The 17,980-nt window shown below is 34.6% G+C and overlaps 1 long non-coding RNA gene across 1 annotated transcript; it reads left to right on the top strand.

The window, feature by feature from the left end:
- The first annotated feature begins 14,687 nt into the window (after positions 1–14,687).
- LOC112798230 (uncharacterized) lies at positions 14,688–17,419 on the top strand. The gene is made up of 3 exons (XR_003199953.3): positions 14,688–14,823; positions 14,907–15,011; positions 17,250–17,419. It is a non-coding gene; the product is annotated as an uncharacterized lncRNA (long non-coding RNA).
- Positions 17,420–17,980: the final 561 nt, after the last annotated feature.

Here is a 17,980-nt window from a genome sequence, read left to right as displayed (position 1 = left end):
AAAAAAAATTATATTAAAAGTTTATGGTATATTCAACCAAATTTATTGCACAAGTCATCAGTGAGTAAAATTGTGGAAAATTACACGGAGAATTTGGGTCAATGTCGTTTCCTCCAAAACTTGTGATGTATTTTTCGACGAGTAAACATGAGACAATTTTAATCACAGAAGAAAGTCTCGTATGAAATCATTTATAAATGTCTCGTCATTATGATTGTAAAATATTCCATACTCTTCTTGTACTTGAGTACAGCTTAGCATTAGCATATTTAATGTTATATCTCATATAACCATATATATATATATATATATATACAGAAAACTAAAAAAATAGTCTGAAGTTGTTTGATTTAATATTTATTAATTATTTTTTTATTAGCAAATATTTTTGATATATACATATATTAATTATTATTGATGATAGATATATATTATGATGATTCTATCTGAGTGATTAAAGCTAGATTCATGCATTATGACACTTGCAGTAATAGTTAAGATTTAATAATTTTTAATTATCAATTTCATTACTGGATCTCGAGTTTTCGCCATACTTTAAACACTTATGGATTGAGTTACAAAATAATGAACATCTCTCATACTATCTAGAATAACCATCCGAGTACTAGCAATAATAAACATCTTCCCAAAAGTTTAAACTAATTTTGGGATTCACCAAAACTCGAACTCTTGACCTTTTGAATCTAGCGCTCTAATACCATGCATTATACCACTCATCCCAAAAGATTCAGCTAATGAGAAAAGGTAACACTAATGATTATATCTCTAATACTCTCTAAACTTCCATTGTACACATTGTATAAATATTCCATTGGCTCCTCATACTTTCCCATTCCATATTTAGTAAGATTCTTTTTCCTCTAGGTTCTAGCTATCTGATGATAATTGACCAGGGACTAACAGCACACTAACCCACCAAGAAACAAAAGCACCGACATCATTGATAGTGATGTGATATTAATAAGTGAACTACTGAAGGAATCCAATGAACGTAATATCTCTTGTTGATGAATTTCCTAAAAGTATTTATTAAGAAAATAAAATAAATGAAATTTCTTGTTGAAAACAAATTTTTCTTAAAAGAGATGAGAATAGGTTAACTTTCAAATTTTTTTATATATTGAATACGTCAAAGAGTTTAAATTTGTTAGTGTATTTACCTTTTTTACAAATATACAGTATTCAATAGTAAATTGAATAAGTTTTTTATTTAAAAAATTCAGAATTTTTTAGGTAATTCTAAATCTCTAAACAAACATACCGTAAAACCAAAAAAAAAAAAAAGGAAGAGAGACTCGCTAACAAACACGTATGGTTGAATTTTTAGACGGGGCATGAACGGGTCAATAATGTATGGCTTAATAATAATTATATTTCCCGTCAACTAACCCGAAAAAAAAAAACAATAATTATATTTGGTGTACGTTAAAATCAATCGTGAAAATTAATTATAATAGTGCATGCATGACTCTATGGTTTACTTTGGAGAATTTAGGTAACTAATTTTTCTTGTATTCTAACTGGAGCCGATCAAGATCTATTATTATCGTGCGATATATCATATATAATAATGCATGCAAATTGTAAAATATCTCTCCAGGTTGCTAATTTGAGAAATATTATCGTGAACTCTGTGACAGACAGTGATTATCATCGGACAAAAAATATCTTGTGACAATATTTTTAACATTCTCAATAATTGATACGTTTATAAATGGTTAACCTAGCTAAGTAATTTTGCATAATGCATATGGCGTCAATTATTTTTTTGTGAGTTAAATTTTAAAATAGTTTATGAGATTCACATATTGTAGAAATTTATTCCTTAATTTATTAATTACATTGTTTATGTCTCCGACTTTGTTAAAAATACATCACAGTCGTCTCTCTCTATATTTCTGGCCAATTTGCCTACCGCCGACAGTGACATGGCGCTGAGATGCCACACTGAGTGCGACGTTGGCATGTCAATTTTAGTACTAAAAAGAAAACTTGATGGTACGACATCGTTTGAGAAATGTTGAGAGTAGTCAAAACCCAAATAACGCATTTGTAATCACTTCATCTTCCTCTTCTTCTTCTGAACACCAATACTCCGCGCTATAAAATCCTCAGTCCTAGCTACTGTCTAGGGCTTGAAGGGTGAAAATATTCGGCTTTGTAGAGTTCGCTGACACCGTGATAGTTGTGTGCGATCATTGTCGCTGACAGAAGGAGAAAGAGTTCATTGCGAACACATGAAGGTAGGTCTGAATTGGAAAAAAAAATAATGCTTTTCAAGTTAAAGTTATGCGTCATTATCTCTGTTTAGTGAAAATTTGATATAGGTTGATGAAAGTTTAAAGTTTTTCATTCTTTGCTAGGGTTTTTGTGGGCAATAAATGAATTTTTTACATTAGATGTGTTTTTTTATAAGAAACTATTACAAGAAGTTTGGGTATGACAACATAATTTAGTGCTGGTGGATGCCTCCGGGGAGGAGCTTAGATAGTGGATTGAGGGCTCTTACAAGTGATGATGAGTTAAGGAAGATGTGCTTTCATGCACAGAGGAATGATGGAGTTATTGATGTGTACTTTGAGCATAGGGTGTCCACACCAGAGTTGCTAATAGGAAAGGAAGTTGTGATATGACTTGATGATGATGAAAAAGAATATCCTTGTGAGGGGGACTTGGTGAGCAAGAAGAACACAAGTGAGGTCCCAAAGCTGATGCTAACACCTTCAATCCAACTACAAAATCGAATCCAGAACCTGTTTCATTCCCCAACCCAAGCCATACTGATACTAAAGCAAACCCAAGCCCTATCCCCAATTCTATTCCAAACCCTCCTGAAATCATCCCTGACCCTATTCGAAATCCTATTGATGCTAACACAACCCCTAATCCAAATCTTACTAAGACTTATGTCAAACCCATTCTTAAGCCCAAATCTAACCTGAAGTCCAAGTCCAAGTCAAAGCCAAACCCTGCATCCATCTACAAACCAAAACTTATCCAAAAGCCCATTCAAAAGCCCAAACCAAATCTGAAGTCCAAACTGAAAGAGACTACCAAGAGTAGCTCCATAGAAGGCAAAAGCAAATCAAATTTGAAGTCGAAACTTCAGTTCTTATCTAGGAGAATTACAAGATCTCAAGCTGTTAGAACATATGGAAAGTCTGCTAATAAGGGAAGGAAGTTCTTCATGTTGATTTAACTGTGAATAATGACTATGGTGATGATGATAGTTCAGAGGATAGTTCATTTAAGCTAATGCAAGAAGATGACTCTAGTAGTGAAGACAATGCAAATATTTCCAAACCAAGAAATAAGAAGCTTAGAAATAGCAAGAAAAGTGCATCTGCTGTGGCTAAGAGAAAAGAGAAAATAATGCAACCGGATGATGCTTTGGTTGAGGATATGTCAGATGGAAAGGTGGATTTGGGGTTTGTGGAAACTCTAGGAATTGATAATGTGTATGAAGAACTTGACCCAAGTGCAGAATCTGATGGTGCTAATTCTTGGCACTCAGAAGAAATAAAGACTCCTCCTAATTTTGAGGATGAGCTACAATTTGATGAGGACTCAGATGAATTCCCAATCTTTAGAAATGGTGCAAGATTCGGTGAGCTATAGCTCCAAGTAGTAATAAAGTTTAACACCAAGTATGACTTTAGAGAGGCTGTAAGAGAGTATACTATTCAAGAGGGCAGGAGGATTAAATTCAAGAAAAATGATAATATTAGATGCATGACTGTTTGCAAGGTGAAAGAGCGTGCTCGGGTTGTCTATGCCTAAAGGGACTATGACAACTCATGTTGGTAAATCAAAACTTTCAATGACAATTATACATGTGCGAGGGAGAACACCAATAGAGCAACAAATAAGGCTTGGCTGGCTAGTAAATTAGTCAAAAAGTTTAAGATATACCCTAATTTCAAGCAATGCGAAACTGCTATGTACTTCAGGATAAAGTGTGATCTTATGCTGAATAGAAATTCCATTGCAAAGGCCTTGGCAGATGCAAGGAATGTGGTATATGGGGATGAGAAGGCATAGTATGCAATGCTTAGGGACTATGCTGAAACTTTACTAAAGACCAATCTTGGATCTATAGTGTAGATTTGTGTCAATCCTCAACCAAATGGAGAGGTTACATTTGATAAGATATACATCTGTTTGACTAGTTGCAAGATGGGGTTCAAGGCAGGTGGTCGTCCCTTGATTGGCCTTGATGGGACATTTCTGAAGACCCAATTTGGAGGTTAGATATTGTCTGCTATGGCGCAAGATGCCAATTATCACATTTATGTGATTGCTTGGGCTATAGTTGAAATAAAAAATATAGACACTTGGAAATGGTTCTCAGAGATGCTTCATGATCTTGGAGACTACAAGACTCACGAATGGTGCTTTATTTCTGATATGAAAAAGGTTATTATCCTTTTCCTTTGCTTTTAATATTATATACATGTCTGATGTGTTTTTATTGTTTTGGAGAAATGGTAGTAATCTTGAAATAGCATAGTTATTCATTTCTTGTTGGATCTTTTGTATTGCACTTCTTTTGTTCCTTTAATGTTTGCTACTCAATCATGTTTATCAGTTTAAGTAATTATGCATTATGCATTCTGCTATTATGAAATTAGATGATTTTTAATAATTTTCCTTTACAGTAACTACTCCTCAAAACAGGGCACATTACTTAAAAAAAAGCAACTCTAACTTACTTTCATTCATCCATTAACATATTACATACAACATTGTCAGAACTTTAAAGTCATAACTAACATAACAACTACAGTGAAAAAAATCAGTATGCCTAAGAATTGGACTATACATTTTTGGGTCCTCACTTCCGTTTCCAATTTTTCAATCCTCCAAGCTAAATTGACCTTCACTTGTTCATTGTCATTTGTAGTAGCATCCAGTCTTTCTTTATGTTCCTCTTCTTCTTCTACATCACCAGTCCAGACCAAAAATTCACACTTTCCCCCTACTTTGTGTATAAAGTATGGTTAGGAGTGAAGAACATAAAACCACTTAGAAAATTTTCTTAAGAGAAACTCACATTGTAATTGGGACAACCAAAGAAGGGCTTATCTGGGTTGGTATTTGTTTCGGATCACCGAAGCACAGGGCGGCAGCCGCACCCACAATGCTCTGGCACTCGTGACGGTCTGCTCTGACTTTGAATTCTCGTCGTTGATCATGTAGAGCTTCCTTGACCCTGGCTCGCACATCCAATCATGATTTTAGTTTTAATTTCAAAGAGTAACAACAAAGAGGCAGGAGAAGAACGTTCCTGAGCAAAGAGAAGAAGATGAAGAGTGATGACGATGTCATGCTAGAAATTAAGGTTAAAAATAGATAGAGGGACCACAATGAGTCAAACAGTTTCAATTCTCACCATAACGATCTCACTGACAGCGGCAGATAAATTAGTCGGAGATGTGGAGAGGGATGACTGTGGTGCATTTTTAATAAAGTCCGGGACATAAACAGTGTAATTGGTAAGTTAGGGAACAAAATCGATGCAACCCATGAATCTCAGGGACCACTTTGGAATTTAATTCCACTTCTTGTTGGAGATAAAAAGTTTAAAACAAGAAATGTATTAATCCTATCACATAATATGGAAGTACCTCAATTCTCATTAATGTAGCCAATTTTGTGGGTTGTGGACTCATAGTTTGGTCTTTTCTCCTTCATGTGAGGTTCAATATCAGAATGATTTTGCATTTTTAACTTGGGCCTATTCTATTCATTTGTCCAAAAATTAAAGAAAATGGATAGTTTTTCTTATTCTTAGTATGTACGTATGGTCCATCGATTCCAAAAAAGAAGAAAAATAAAGAAAAACATACATATGATCGAGGATTTTTTTAAAACAAATTAAATAAATATTTTATTTACGAAAATAAACATTTTGCAATCTTTTTACAAAATTGTATCGTATGACTTATTTCTTTTACCGTGTAAACAAAAATAATTATCTACGTATTTTGTTTACACTATAAATGAAATAAAACTGATATGCTGAGATGTGTTTGTTTCATTTACAGTGTAAACAAAATACGTAGATAATTATTTCGTTTACACTATAAACGAAATACGTGAAATATTATGACGTTTACAGTGTAAACGAAATACGTTATGACAAATTTTCAACAGCTATAAAAGAATGTGCAACCCTTTGTATTCTTCACAACAAATTTACTACTTCTTCTAAACCTTTTTTCTTTCGCAAATTAGCCATAATGTCTAGTAGTATTGGATATTTGATTGTACGTGTGTATTCCAGTTGCCTTATGAGAAATGGTGATAATGAGGTCATTCTTGAGTGTGAGAATTCTGTTTTGTTGCATACATAGTGAGTTGCCTCGTTGTCGAAGCTAAAGAGTCTGATATTGAGTAACGTTGCTGGTAGTGGGAGAAAAGAGATCGGACGGGTAGGGTATAAGCTGCTAGCACTGATCTAAAATTGAGTTTTTCGATTTCGTCTGTTTTGCTTGCAAGGCGACGAACATATGCGGCTGATATTTGACATCCATGGAAGAATCATGGCCGAACAAGTGATGAAGCTTTCTGTAGAGGTTGGTGATATTGGTGGCGGTAGATCTGGGTAGTCGGACTTTGTGCAAGATGATCCATGTCTTGCACCACCACCGATCCATGTTGCTAGTCCGTTGGATGACATGGATGTTGACGGTGAATATGACGAGCAGTATGTTGCGGATAGCAACGAGAGCGATTTGTTAGAAGATGATGACGAGGAAGAGTTTGTGATGGAGACTTCGGTGGATCCATCATGTCGGTATCTTCTACCTGCCCCACACCCAATTCCAGCGTTGTCGTTGGTACCCAGTCACTATCATAGAAAAATATATTTTCCAATATGGGTGAAGACGATTACAACTTAGACGGTGGTCTGGAGTTCAGGGTGGGCCACAGATTCAAAAGCAGAGATACAATACTACAGTGGGTGAAGACTTACAGCATTCGCAGAAGTGTAAAGTACCAAGTTCTGGAGTCAAATCGATTAAAGTACCATGTGTGTTACCGACAACACGAAGTAGGATGTCTTTGGAGTCTCCGAGTTGCTCTCCGACAAAATCTCGGATATTGGTAAGTTTAACCGTGATCTATATTCTCAGTTATTACTTTTATGGTTGATGTACATGTGAAACATGGTTGTTTTACTTCTTTAGGAAGGTCCGAAGGGTGACAGGTGCGCACACGTGTTTAGCACCCACCATGTCTCAGGACCACCGGCAGTTGGACAGTAGTCTCATCTGCCGTGTCATCCTCCCATTGATATAATCCAACCCGTCCGTGAGGATATCTACCCTACAGGGTGCAGTTAGGCAAAGCTATTACTTCAAATCCTCATACAAGAAGGTGTGAATGGCAAAGCAAAAGGCAATTGTGCATATATACGGTGATTGGAAGGAGCCATACAACAAGGTGTCGAGGTTACTGTAAGCACTGCAGAGTTGTTGTCCTGGAATAGTATGTGAGATCAGTGTTGTACCGTACTATGATGGTCACCTTTTGGTGCATGAATGCAGTATGTTTGACAAGGTATTTTGGGCCTTCCTTACTTGTGTGGAAGCTTTCAAGAACTGTAATCCATTCGTATCCATCGATAGCACAGGACGAGAACAGAAACATCCTTCCCGTTGCCTTTGCATTTGTTAAGTCCGAGACGTCGGAGTCATGGTCTTTCTTCCTTACCAATATGAGGCGACATGCCATGCCACAGGAAGGCCTTTTGATTATTTCTGACAGATCTTAAGCGATAAAAGCTGCACTGTAAAAGACATTAATGGTTGGCATCCTCCTAGAGCATTTCATGCTTACTGTGTACGGCACATGACGGTAAAATTCATGTCTCATTTCAAATCTGCCGAAGGAAAGAGGTATTTGATTAATGTTGCCTACAGTCCAAGTAAGGCCGGGTACGATTGGTACATGGATGGACCGAGGACATTGTCTCGGGAGATGGCTGACTGGGCCGGTTGGTTTAACAAGGAGATCTGGCTACAACACTGCGACAGCAGCTGCCGATTTGGTTATATAACAGCAAACCTCTTCGAGTGCATAAATGCAGTACTTAAAAGTATACGGTATTTACCAATTTCAGCGATCGTGCGTTGCACGTACGAGAGACTGAAGCAATTGTTCATCAGGAAGGGACAGGAGGGACATGCACAATTATTGGCAGGTAATCAGTTTTCACAGTGGTTTATAACTGCTATTGAAAAGAACAGAGACGAAATTTTGAAGATGTGCATAACCTATTGTGACAGACGGGCTTCAGTGTTCCTGGTTGAGGAGTTAGAGTCTTTTGATGGTTGGTCACAAGGCTCGTTTTGAGTTCGATTAACTGCTAGCATGTTAACTGTGGGATTTTCCAGTCACTCCACTTCCTATGTTGTCATGCGCTTGCTGGCCGTGTTGCTGCCAGTGTGAAATGGGGTTCATACGTCCATCCGATGTACAGACAAGAGGGGGTATATAGGGTGTATGAGAAGGAGTTTCCGTCGATCCCAGATGAGAAATTCTGGCCAGAGTGGTATATATGGGGTGCAACTCCATCCTAACCTTGCCATGCACTGGAAGGCTTCTAGGAGACCTATTTCTACCAGGTTTCGTAATGAGATGGACGAGGTAGAGCACCAAGAGAAGAAGTGTGGCCTTTGTAGGCAGATTGGCCATACCAAAAGAAGTTGTCCTAATAATCCGATGGACGATGCTTAGATCATGCATTTAGATTGGTTCACGTTTGTAGTATCTTTATCAAATATGTAATTGTTTAGGTTTAAATTGGTTCACCTTTGTAGTTTCTTCATCAAATATATAAATATAATGACAATTGAAATATGAATATAAATATAAACAATCAGCTAAATATAAATATAAATATAAAGATAAATAAATCGCTGAATACAATAACATAACATAGATAGTGTCATCACGTACATCACATAAAAGTAAATACACATCGACAAAACAAAATAACAACGACAATAAGAACCATCATCTATGGTGGTCACCTGGCATATGCAGCCGATGTCTGGTGCCACAAGGAGGGGGTCGTGCCTGTCGTTGTGGTCTACTGGGTCGTGGCTTTGCTGGAGGGTGTGTGGTAGGATGGGGTCATGGGATGAACAGCAGACAGTGGCTAGTACTAAAGCACATATGGTGGAGGTACTGGTAGTGCAGGAGGACTCATGGATGCCGTCATCATAGACCGTAATCTCGAGAAAGGAGAGTTGCGCACTAATAACCGAGTGGAAAGTGTGTGCCATATAAAGTGTCAGAACCCGGCAATATGAGCAAGATCCATACAGTCGTGGTCGAGGGGGCTGATGGCTGTAATCCGGGCTGACCGAAGCTATGCTCCTTACCTGTTTGAAATTGCCCGACGATGATTATTTGGCTATGATTATTTGCTAATGGATTATATATAATAGAAGTTATTAATAATCTAATTAACCGAGCTAATTAAGCATTAGCTTGCATTTACAGTTTCCATGTTAATGTTCAGCGCATTTGCTATACTTGAAAGAGATTTCAAGTTCACGATATGAATTTATTCAATACTAATACTTAATAAATACTTGTGTATCTCATACGATGACTTGTGTTTCAGATATATATTTTTTAGCTTTATTCATGCCATCATGTCTTCTTTTGTCTCTATTATGACGTGAATACTTTTACATGTCCTTCCAACATCACTTGACTGGTGAGTTAAGTTTTAAAGTAGTTTTTGATGTTGCACTCGAGTCTCAAAATAATCTCTAAAATTAATAATTATTCAATTTTATCTTCAAAATTATACTCCGAAATTCATAGTAGTCCTTGAAGCATTTTTCGTTTATCAGAACCTTAAAATTTGAAATAATGTCGTTTTGAACAAAAAAAAAAAAAAGAAGAAAAAAGCATAAGGTAAATCCCTCGATTCGAAAAATAAAAAATAAAAAAGATAGAAGAAGCTTAGCATAGAACTCACTCCCCCTCCGCCCCCACATTCCCAATTTGTTCCCTTCCTCTTCCCCATCCCTATTCCCATCCCTATCTCCAACCCCTTTCCCTCCCCAAACCTTCCCCTTCTCCTTTTCCATCCCCAACCTATCCCCTTTCCCTCTCCCAATCCTTCTTCTTCCCCTTTTACTTCCCTAACCTGATGTCCTTCTCCTTCCCCTTCCTTCTCTGCTTCTCCAACCTGAAGTTCTTCCCCTTTTCCTTCTCTTTTCTAATCTGATGTCCTCCCCTTCCCCAACCATTAACTCACACTCACAAGAGCTCTCCTCAACCTTTGCTGCTGCCATCTCTCGCTGGCCTCCGTTTCAGTGCCGCATCGCTCATCTCCCATTCCAACTTGGTCTCTCACACTCAAATACAGTAGAGGCAGAGGCACAAAGCCTTAACCTTCTCTGTCATCGTTGCACCGCTCGCCAGCCTTCGCCTTGTTGCCATGCCGCTCGTCAGCCTCCATCTCTACTCGGTCTCCCTCTTCTCTCTTCTGACACGGTTCTCTCTCTTAGCCATGGTGATTTTTTTTAATTTTTTAGTTATTCAATCATTGTTCTTGAATATGCTGGGTGATTGATGTTGCTGGTCCTATTTTAATATAACAATGGTTAATTTTAGTTGTTTTTTATTATGTAATTATTACTTTTTTTTTATTGTTACTATTTTTTGTACTTGTTGCTGTTTAGGTTGATTGATGCTTGCTATTTAAGTTGATTGATCTTTTCTAATTAATGTTGATTTTTTTTTTGTGATATTTTGTATTAGTTTTTATTTTTGTGATTTGTTGAAGAAGAAGAAGAACAAAGTTGAAGAAGAAGAAGAAAGAGATTTTTTTTTTTAAATATAAAACGACGACGTTTTTTTACGTATCTTTTTTTTCTTTTTTTTTAAATGACGTTGTTTTAAAGTTTCGATAAATAAAAAAAGTTTCAGGGACTACTATGAATATTAGAGTATAACTTCGAAGATAAATTTAAATAATTATTAACTTCAAAAATTACTTTAATATTTGAATATAACTTCAAAAATTATTTTGAGACTTAATTCCGTGAGGCTCATGAAACTTTAATTTTATATACTTTAAACGCTTACCAAGCTGTTTATACCACTAATAGCACTTTGAGTTTTTTTTTTTTTTTTTAATAATTGTGGACTTGTGTATGTATTATTTCGCCCAGTTCAAATAATGCAAATGGTGGGGCTGACATAGTGATTATATTCTATATTATCAAGATTTTCTTTTCTCTTGGTTCTAGCTATCTGATGATAATTGATCAGGGGCAAATAGTACAGTTACCCACCAAGAAACAAGAACTATGATAATGATGTGTGATATTAATTACTGAACTGAAGGAATCTAATGAACATTCTAACTAATTTATTATCTCTTGTTGACCCGGGGTCAATTGAAGAAGACCGTAGCCAGATACAAAGTCATGATACAATATTTTTGTTAATGAATTTTCTAAAAATACTTATTAAGAGAATAAAATAAATGAAACTTCTTGTTGAAATTTTTTTTTAAGAGATGATGAGAATAACTTAACTTTCAATTCTTTTGTATATTGAATACGTTAAAGAATTTAATTTTTTTTAGTATATTTACCCTTTTAAAAAATATATATAGTATTCATTAGTAAACTAGAATAACTGAATAAGATTTTTTATTTAAAAAATTTCTAATTTTTCAGATAATTCAAAGTCTCTAACAAACATACCGTTAATCAAAAAAAAAAAAAAAAAAGAGAGTTGCTAACAAACACGTATTATTGAATGAATCTTAGACGGGACATGCACGGGTCAACATATGGCCTAATTAATAATTGAAAGCGTCTTTGTAAAGGCAGTAAGGCACAACAAAAATAATATTCTACATCATTTTTCGATGGAAACTTACACAGTTGTTTTTAAATAAATTAATAATTAAAAATTATTAAATAATAATTGAATCAAATATGTATTAAATTATGGAGAATATTAGATAAACAATGACCATCTTGAACAACATGAACAATCACCAATTAAATAAAAATACACTACACTTTTAAATTAACTATTTAAATCTTAATATTAAAATAATCATTCGTACACCTAGTAAAATAAATATCCGATATATCTATTGTTCACATCGTTTAATATTTTCATTATCTACTTATATTTTTTTTAAATTATTTATAAGTTTTTATCTATTAATTTTATACCAAGACAACTGTATATAAATTTTCTATTACTTTTTTCATCTCTAAATCATAGTATTATTGAGCTGGTTTTAGAGAATAATGAAACTATGTAATTAATGACACAAACAAAAAAAAAAGAAACTATGTAATTAATGAATATATAAATGAATAATGTTAGAAGATCGATAGTTTTAGTTTAAAAAAATGAGTATTACTTTAAATGTAATATTAAATAAAAAGAAGTATTAATCACGTAAAATTTCTTCTACATAAATTGCAGTGAATTGTAAAGTTTTACTCTGCATATAATTAGTTACCTAATTCGTCCAACACGTTGTGAGTCACTATTACATATTGAGCCACAAAAACATGTCATGTATTTCCTTTTCTATTTTTGTGTCTAAAAGAGGATGGATCCTCTCAATTTTTTTTAACAATTGAGGAAGTAAAATGTAATTTCTTATTATTAATTTTATAAGTGGAATAAAAAATAAATATAAGAGAGAGGATAATAAAATATTAAAAATTACACTTTATACTTTCAATTTTTTTTAACAATTGAGAGGTTCTATTTACTGTCTAAAGCACGGGATGTATGAGTTTTGGTATATTGTTGTGTTTTTCAAAAAGCAACTAATTATTTTTTACTCTTAAAAATTGTACAATTATAAAATTTAATTTTTATGCACTGAAATATAAAAGGAAATTTATACAAAAAAATCAATAGCATATTATTGTGACATTAGTAATTTAGTATAAAATGAACTTACAAAATACTAAGAGTCTATTTAGGAAACTCTAGAATTAACTTTTTTTAATTTTTGACTTATGAAAAGTAGTAGTATTAATGTTTGGTGCAATTTTCAAAATCAAATTACAACTTTCTAAAAAGTTATTTAAGAGCTTATAGAGAAGTTAAAAAAAATGACTTCTCTCATAATACTTCTACTTTTCATCACATTTCTATAAAATAAGCATTTTTAGAGTTAAAAATACAAATACAAAATAACTTATTTATAAATTACTTTTAACAGAGTCATTTATTGTTTAAATTATTTTATCAAAAAGAGCTTAATTAAGTTGGTTACCCAAACTGACCTAAATAACTTTTAAAATGATCCTCTCTCAATTCCCATGACTTTGTGGCACTTATAAGCTAGTCACACAGGCTAAGGGAAACAACAGAAAAGACATTGTTGATTTGTGAAAGCATGGCTTACTTCAAGTCCACCACCAAATTCAGAAGAACTACTCCTCCATTGAGTTTCACTACACTACTTTTGCTGTTCTTTCCTTTCATTTGCGCGTTCATGGCAAGGGAACGATCCATGTAAAGGTTGGAATTTCATTACATGCGATGATGGAAGTAAGATCAAAACCGTGAACTTCACTAAGCAGAATTTCAGGGGGACTATCTCCCCTGCATTCGGGAATTTGACTAATTTGCAGCGGTTATATCTCGATGGGAATGATTTGACGGGTTCAATACCTGAGAGTTTGACAACTTTGCATGAACTTGAGGTTGTGGATGTCTCTCACAACAACCTAACGGGAAATGTTCCAAATTTCTCACCTAAGGTCAAGTTTAATGCTATGGGCAATGATTTTCTTGTGCCTTTTCGAGGAAATGGAACAGCTCCATCTCCTTATTCAACTGGAATGACAGCTAAAACTTCACCTTCAACTCCGTGGATTGCAGGTATATTCATTACCGTTGCCATATCTAAGTTGAGCAATTACACCAATTAAATTTATGAAAAATGTTATACCTCCATGTTTCTTTTAAGGAGGCCACTTACATAAAGACACAAAAAATGTCTTTTTTTAAAGACATTCATACGTGGCATAATATGATTGGACATTTTTATTAAACCGGTTAATAAGCTATTTTTTAATAATTCAAAATAAAATCGGTTTATTAGAGAAAAATAATAAACCTAATTATCCGTATTATAATTATTAGATTCGGTTTATTCGATCAATTTACACAATATAAACTGAATTATATTTGAATTTTTTATAAAAAGACAAATATATCCTTAATTTTTTATTTTACAAATATTTAAATCTCTAATAATTTAAAAATACAATTAAATCCCTATTAAAAAAAATTCTAACACTAACCCCTTATCCTGCCCAAGTCCAAATTCAAGCCTAACGGTGAAATGGTGAAATAATTTGCAGCCTCTTGAGATTCTCCCAAACTCACTCGATCATGCTCAAACCTGGAAAGAAGGGATGTTCTCGGTAATACAATTCATCAATTCCCAGATTCAAAGTCGCAATCTTTGGAGAATTTACAGGAACTTACAGCAGGTAAAGTGGCTGCTAATCTTGAAAGCCCCAGGTCTGTGATGACTCACTGCAGTGCTGATAGATTTATGTTGAGAAGGCATTCCTCAAGCCAAGTTCTTCCTTCTGGAAGTAAGAGACTCTGGTGAAAGATGTTTCTCTGGAGCCATAGGAACATACATAGACCTATTTCAAGCAAATCAACACAGGTGAATCCTGGTGTGGCTGTAACGCACAATCCATACGGGTACTCTTCCGACACCCTTGAACCGAAGCACAAGCAGTCACCAGGAAATGTGGAATGGTAAGTAGTATTGTATTCCATTCATTACGATTAATCACACGAAACCTTACCAGTTACCAATTACGAACGTGAGTGTGATTCAGAAGATAGACGAGAGGATATTTCGGTTGAGTAAGAACAAGGCTTCTTCGAAATCTGCAGCTGATACAAGATTTGAGTTCTGATTCTCTCATTTTAAGGCTCTTCAGGTAATTTAATTTAATTTTTATTTTTCCCTTATTCTTCCATTTACGTATGCTAATGCAATAGTGTGTGAAGTAGAGTTCTGTTTTTTTTTTTTTTTTTTCACGTTAGGTTAATACGCTTTGTATTTTCGCAATTGTTGATTCGCGGTGATGAACTGATTATGCGTTTGGTGCGGAATTTGCAATGCAAGCCTCAGAATCTTAGATCCTACTATTGTAATTTAGAAACAGCGAAAACTAGTGCTTTATTTGTTGAATTTTATCAAAGAAGAGGAAATTTATTATGTGAAGAAGCTTAGTATTTTGGAAATGGATGATAATTAATTAAGGTGAACTAAAGTGAAGTTGTTCTGTTTAGCTATAATATAGAATCCTTGAGACTTGAATGTTTTATCAAATGCAAGGGTGTTCTAAGAGGCGGCGCAGAGGTGGCAGTGAAGCGAATATCACAAGAGAATGACGGCGTGAGAGAGTTCCTAGCAGAAATTTCAAGCCTTGGAAGATTGAAGCAGAGAAACTTGGTTGCTCTGAGAGGATGGTGCAAGAAAGACATGGAAAATTTCTTGTTAGTTTATGAATACATGGATAATGGGAGTTTGGATAAGAGAGTGTTTTGTGATGAGAGCATGATGCTGAACTGTGAAGAGAGAATAAGAAATATCAAAGGTGTGGCCTTTGCTGTGTTGTATTTGCATGAAGGTTGGGAAGAACAAGTTCTGCATAGGGACATCAAAGCCAGCAATGTGTTACTTGATAAGGATATGAATGGAAAGCTTGGAGATTTTGGATTAGCAAGAATGCATAGCCATGGCCAAGTTGCTAGCACAACAAAGTTGGTTGGAACAGTTGGTTACATGGCTCCAGAAGTGATCAAGACTGGACAAGCCTCGACTCGCACGGATGTGTACATGTTTGGAATCTTGATTTTAGAGGTCGTGTGGAAGGAGGCCTATGGAAGAAGGTAAGCCACCTCTTGTGGAGCTTGTGTGGGGACTAATGGTTAAAGGGGAACTAATGAATGCACTTGATGAGAGGTTAAGTGCTAAAGGAGACTTCAATCTGCAACAAGTTGAGAAGGTTCTTCAGTTGGGATTGTTGTGTGCATACCCTGAACCAAAATCAAGACCAAACATGAGACAAGTTGTGAGTATTTTAGAAGGGAACAATGAGGGAGGAGAAGAATCAGAGAATGAGAATGCGGATACTTGTTTGCTTCTAAAGTTGAAATCTGGGGATATTTTTTCTGAGTATTCTAATTATTTTAGCTATTCAACACACCCAACATTTGAAGATATTCGCCAGTCTAATACTTCTTCAATGTCTCTTACTTGGTCTAAATCTGTAGTTGAGGGTAGATGAATCTTTTCCCATCAATGCAATTATGGAGATGATGTGTTTAGGTGATGAATTTTTTGATCCATTTTATCACATTATATATTGATGTAAATAATGTATCAGAGCATAAATGAATTGATGAACATATGATTGTGATCTAGTAATTCTTTTTAAACTCCTTGATTATATTATTGAGGACATTTTCATAGAAGAAATCCGGCTGTCAATTTTTTTTCATATTACATGATGAGGAATGTTTAGCCTTTCTTTGGTTAACGTAAAGAAGCAAAATAAGCACAATGTTTTATTTATTTATTTATTTATTTATTTTTATGATGTCTTAAGATTGCTGTTAGGTGAAAATTTTTGCTTAGTCTGCACCTAATAAGCTAAAGAAAAGAAAGATACACATTACATAACCAAGAAAAAGAAAACGTGATCATTCATCATTCATTCAACTTGAGATTTGTCAACAAACTACTCATATATAAACCTTAGACAAGTATTATATCAATTTCTAGTTTTTCTATGGTCTTCATTGTATTTTGTTTTCTCTTGAATGACAATACGTAAATTAATTAGTTTTTTTTTTTTTAAAAAAGTCTTATTATCTAGTCCATGTCAAATGGTTTAAATATCAGAAGGCCACATTCCATAATATTGAATGACTACAAGTGACATGTTAAAAGTAAGCAAAGATGATTTATCTTTAAGTTCTAAAGTAGTTGTAATCAAGGGGGGAAATGTCTAAATCACCAAAATTATACTCTTTTTATCCAAATTTTGCTGCTAAAAAAGTTGTATGTTGATTTTAGAATTGTTTTCAATAGTAATTCAGTGTGCGGGGAAATAAAGGAAATAGATGGTTCTGTTAATAATAACAAATGCTGATTTTCTTGTTTGTAGGTACCCAAGGGATGGGAAGCTATTTGTTAATGTTGTTTCGGTAGAAAGTGGTAAAGCTATTGCAAAGTCAAGCAAGGTGCTGGTGCAAAATGGGAGTTGTCAGTGGTCAGATAAACACATTGAAATTATAAACACATAATAAAGTCATAAAAAAGTTAATTACAATTAAAGACTTTGTTGGCATTATCCATTGAAGCTGTACTCTCTGATTTTTTACAATGAAGCAAAGCTACAGATTTGTACTTGATTGATTCTCCTATACATATCTCTAAATGTATTTACACAGCATGACTCAAAACCACGACGAAACAAAGCCTCCTTCTAAGCAATGGGTTTGTCAAAAAGCTTAACATCCATGTTCACATTCTAATACTTCTTTCCTCCTATTTGCTATCATAAACCAGGTTCATGAGCCCAAAAAGCATCTGAATCCGGACAAAAGAGAGAAAAATCGTGGATTTCTCTATTTGCTATGTGCCAATTGACAAAGCGAGCTTGTATCGACTTGAACAGAAAAAGGATGACCGGAAAAAGACAGCATTTATCATCTTCCCTGCAAGATCATATCCAAACTTGAAAACAAGGACCAACATAAAATATACTAGAAGCAAAGCAGAAAGCCCATCTAAAAGCAGTTTCTCAAAGGAATAAATAAATGGAGTTATTAAAATTTTTCTTCTTTCATCACAAAGACAGTGCTTTATCTGTGATAACTCAAAACTCCAGGAACA

This window comes from Arachis hypogaea, chromosome 14 (assembly GCF_003086295.3).
Source record: "Arachis hypogaea cultivar Tifrunner chromosome 14, arahy.Tifrunner.gnm2.J5K5, whole genome shotgun sequence".
Taxonomy (NCBI): Eukaryota; Viridiplantae; Streptophyta; class Magnoliopsida; order Fabales; family Fabaceae; genus Arachis; species Arachis hypogaea.
The sequence above is the reverse complement of the archived record's forward strand: the minus strand, read 5'-3'. Positions and strand labels throughout refer to the sequence as shown.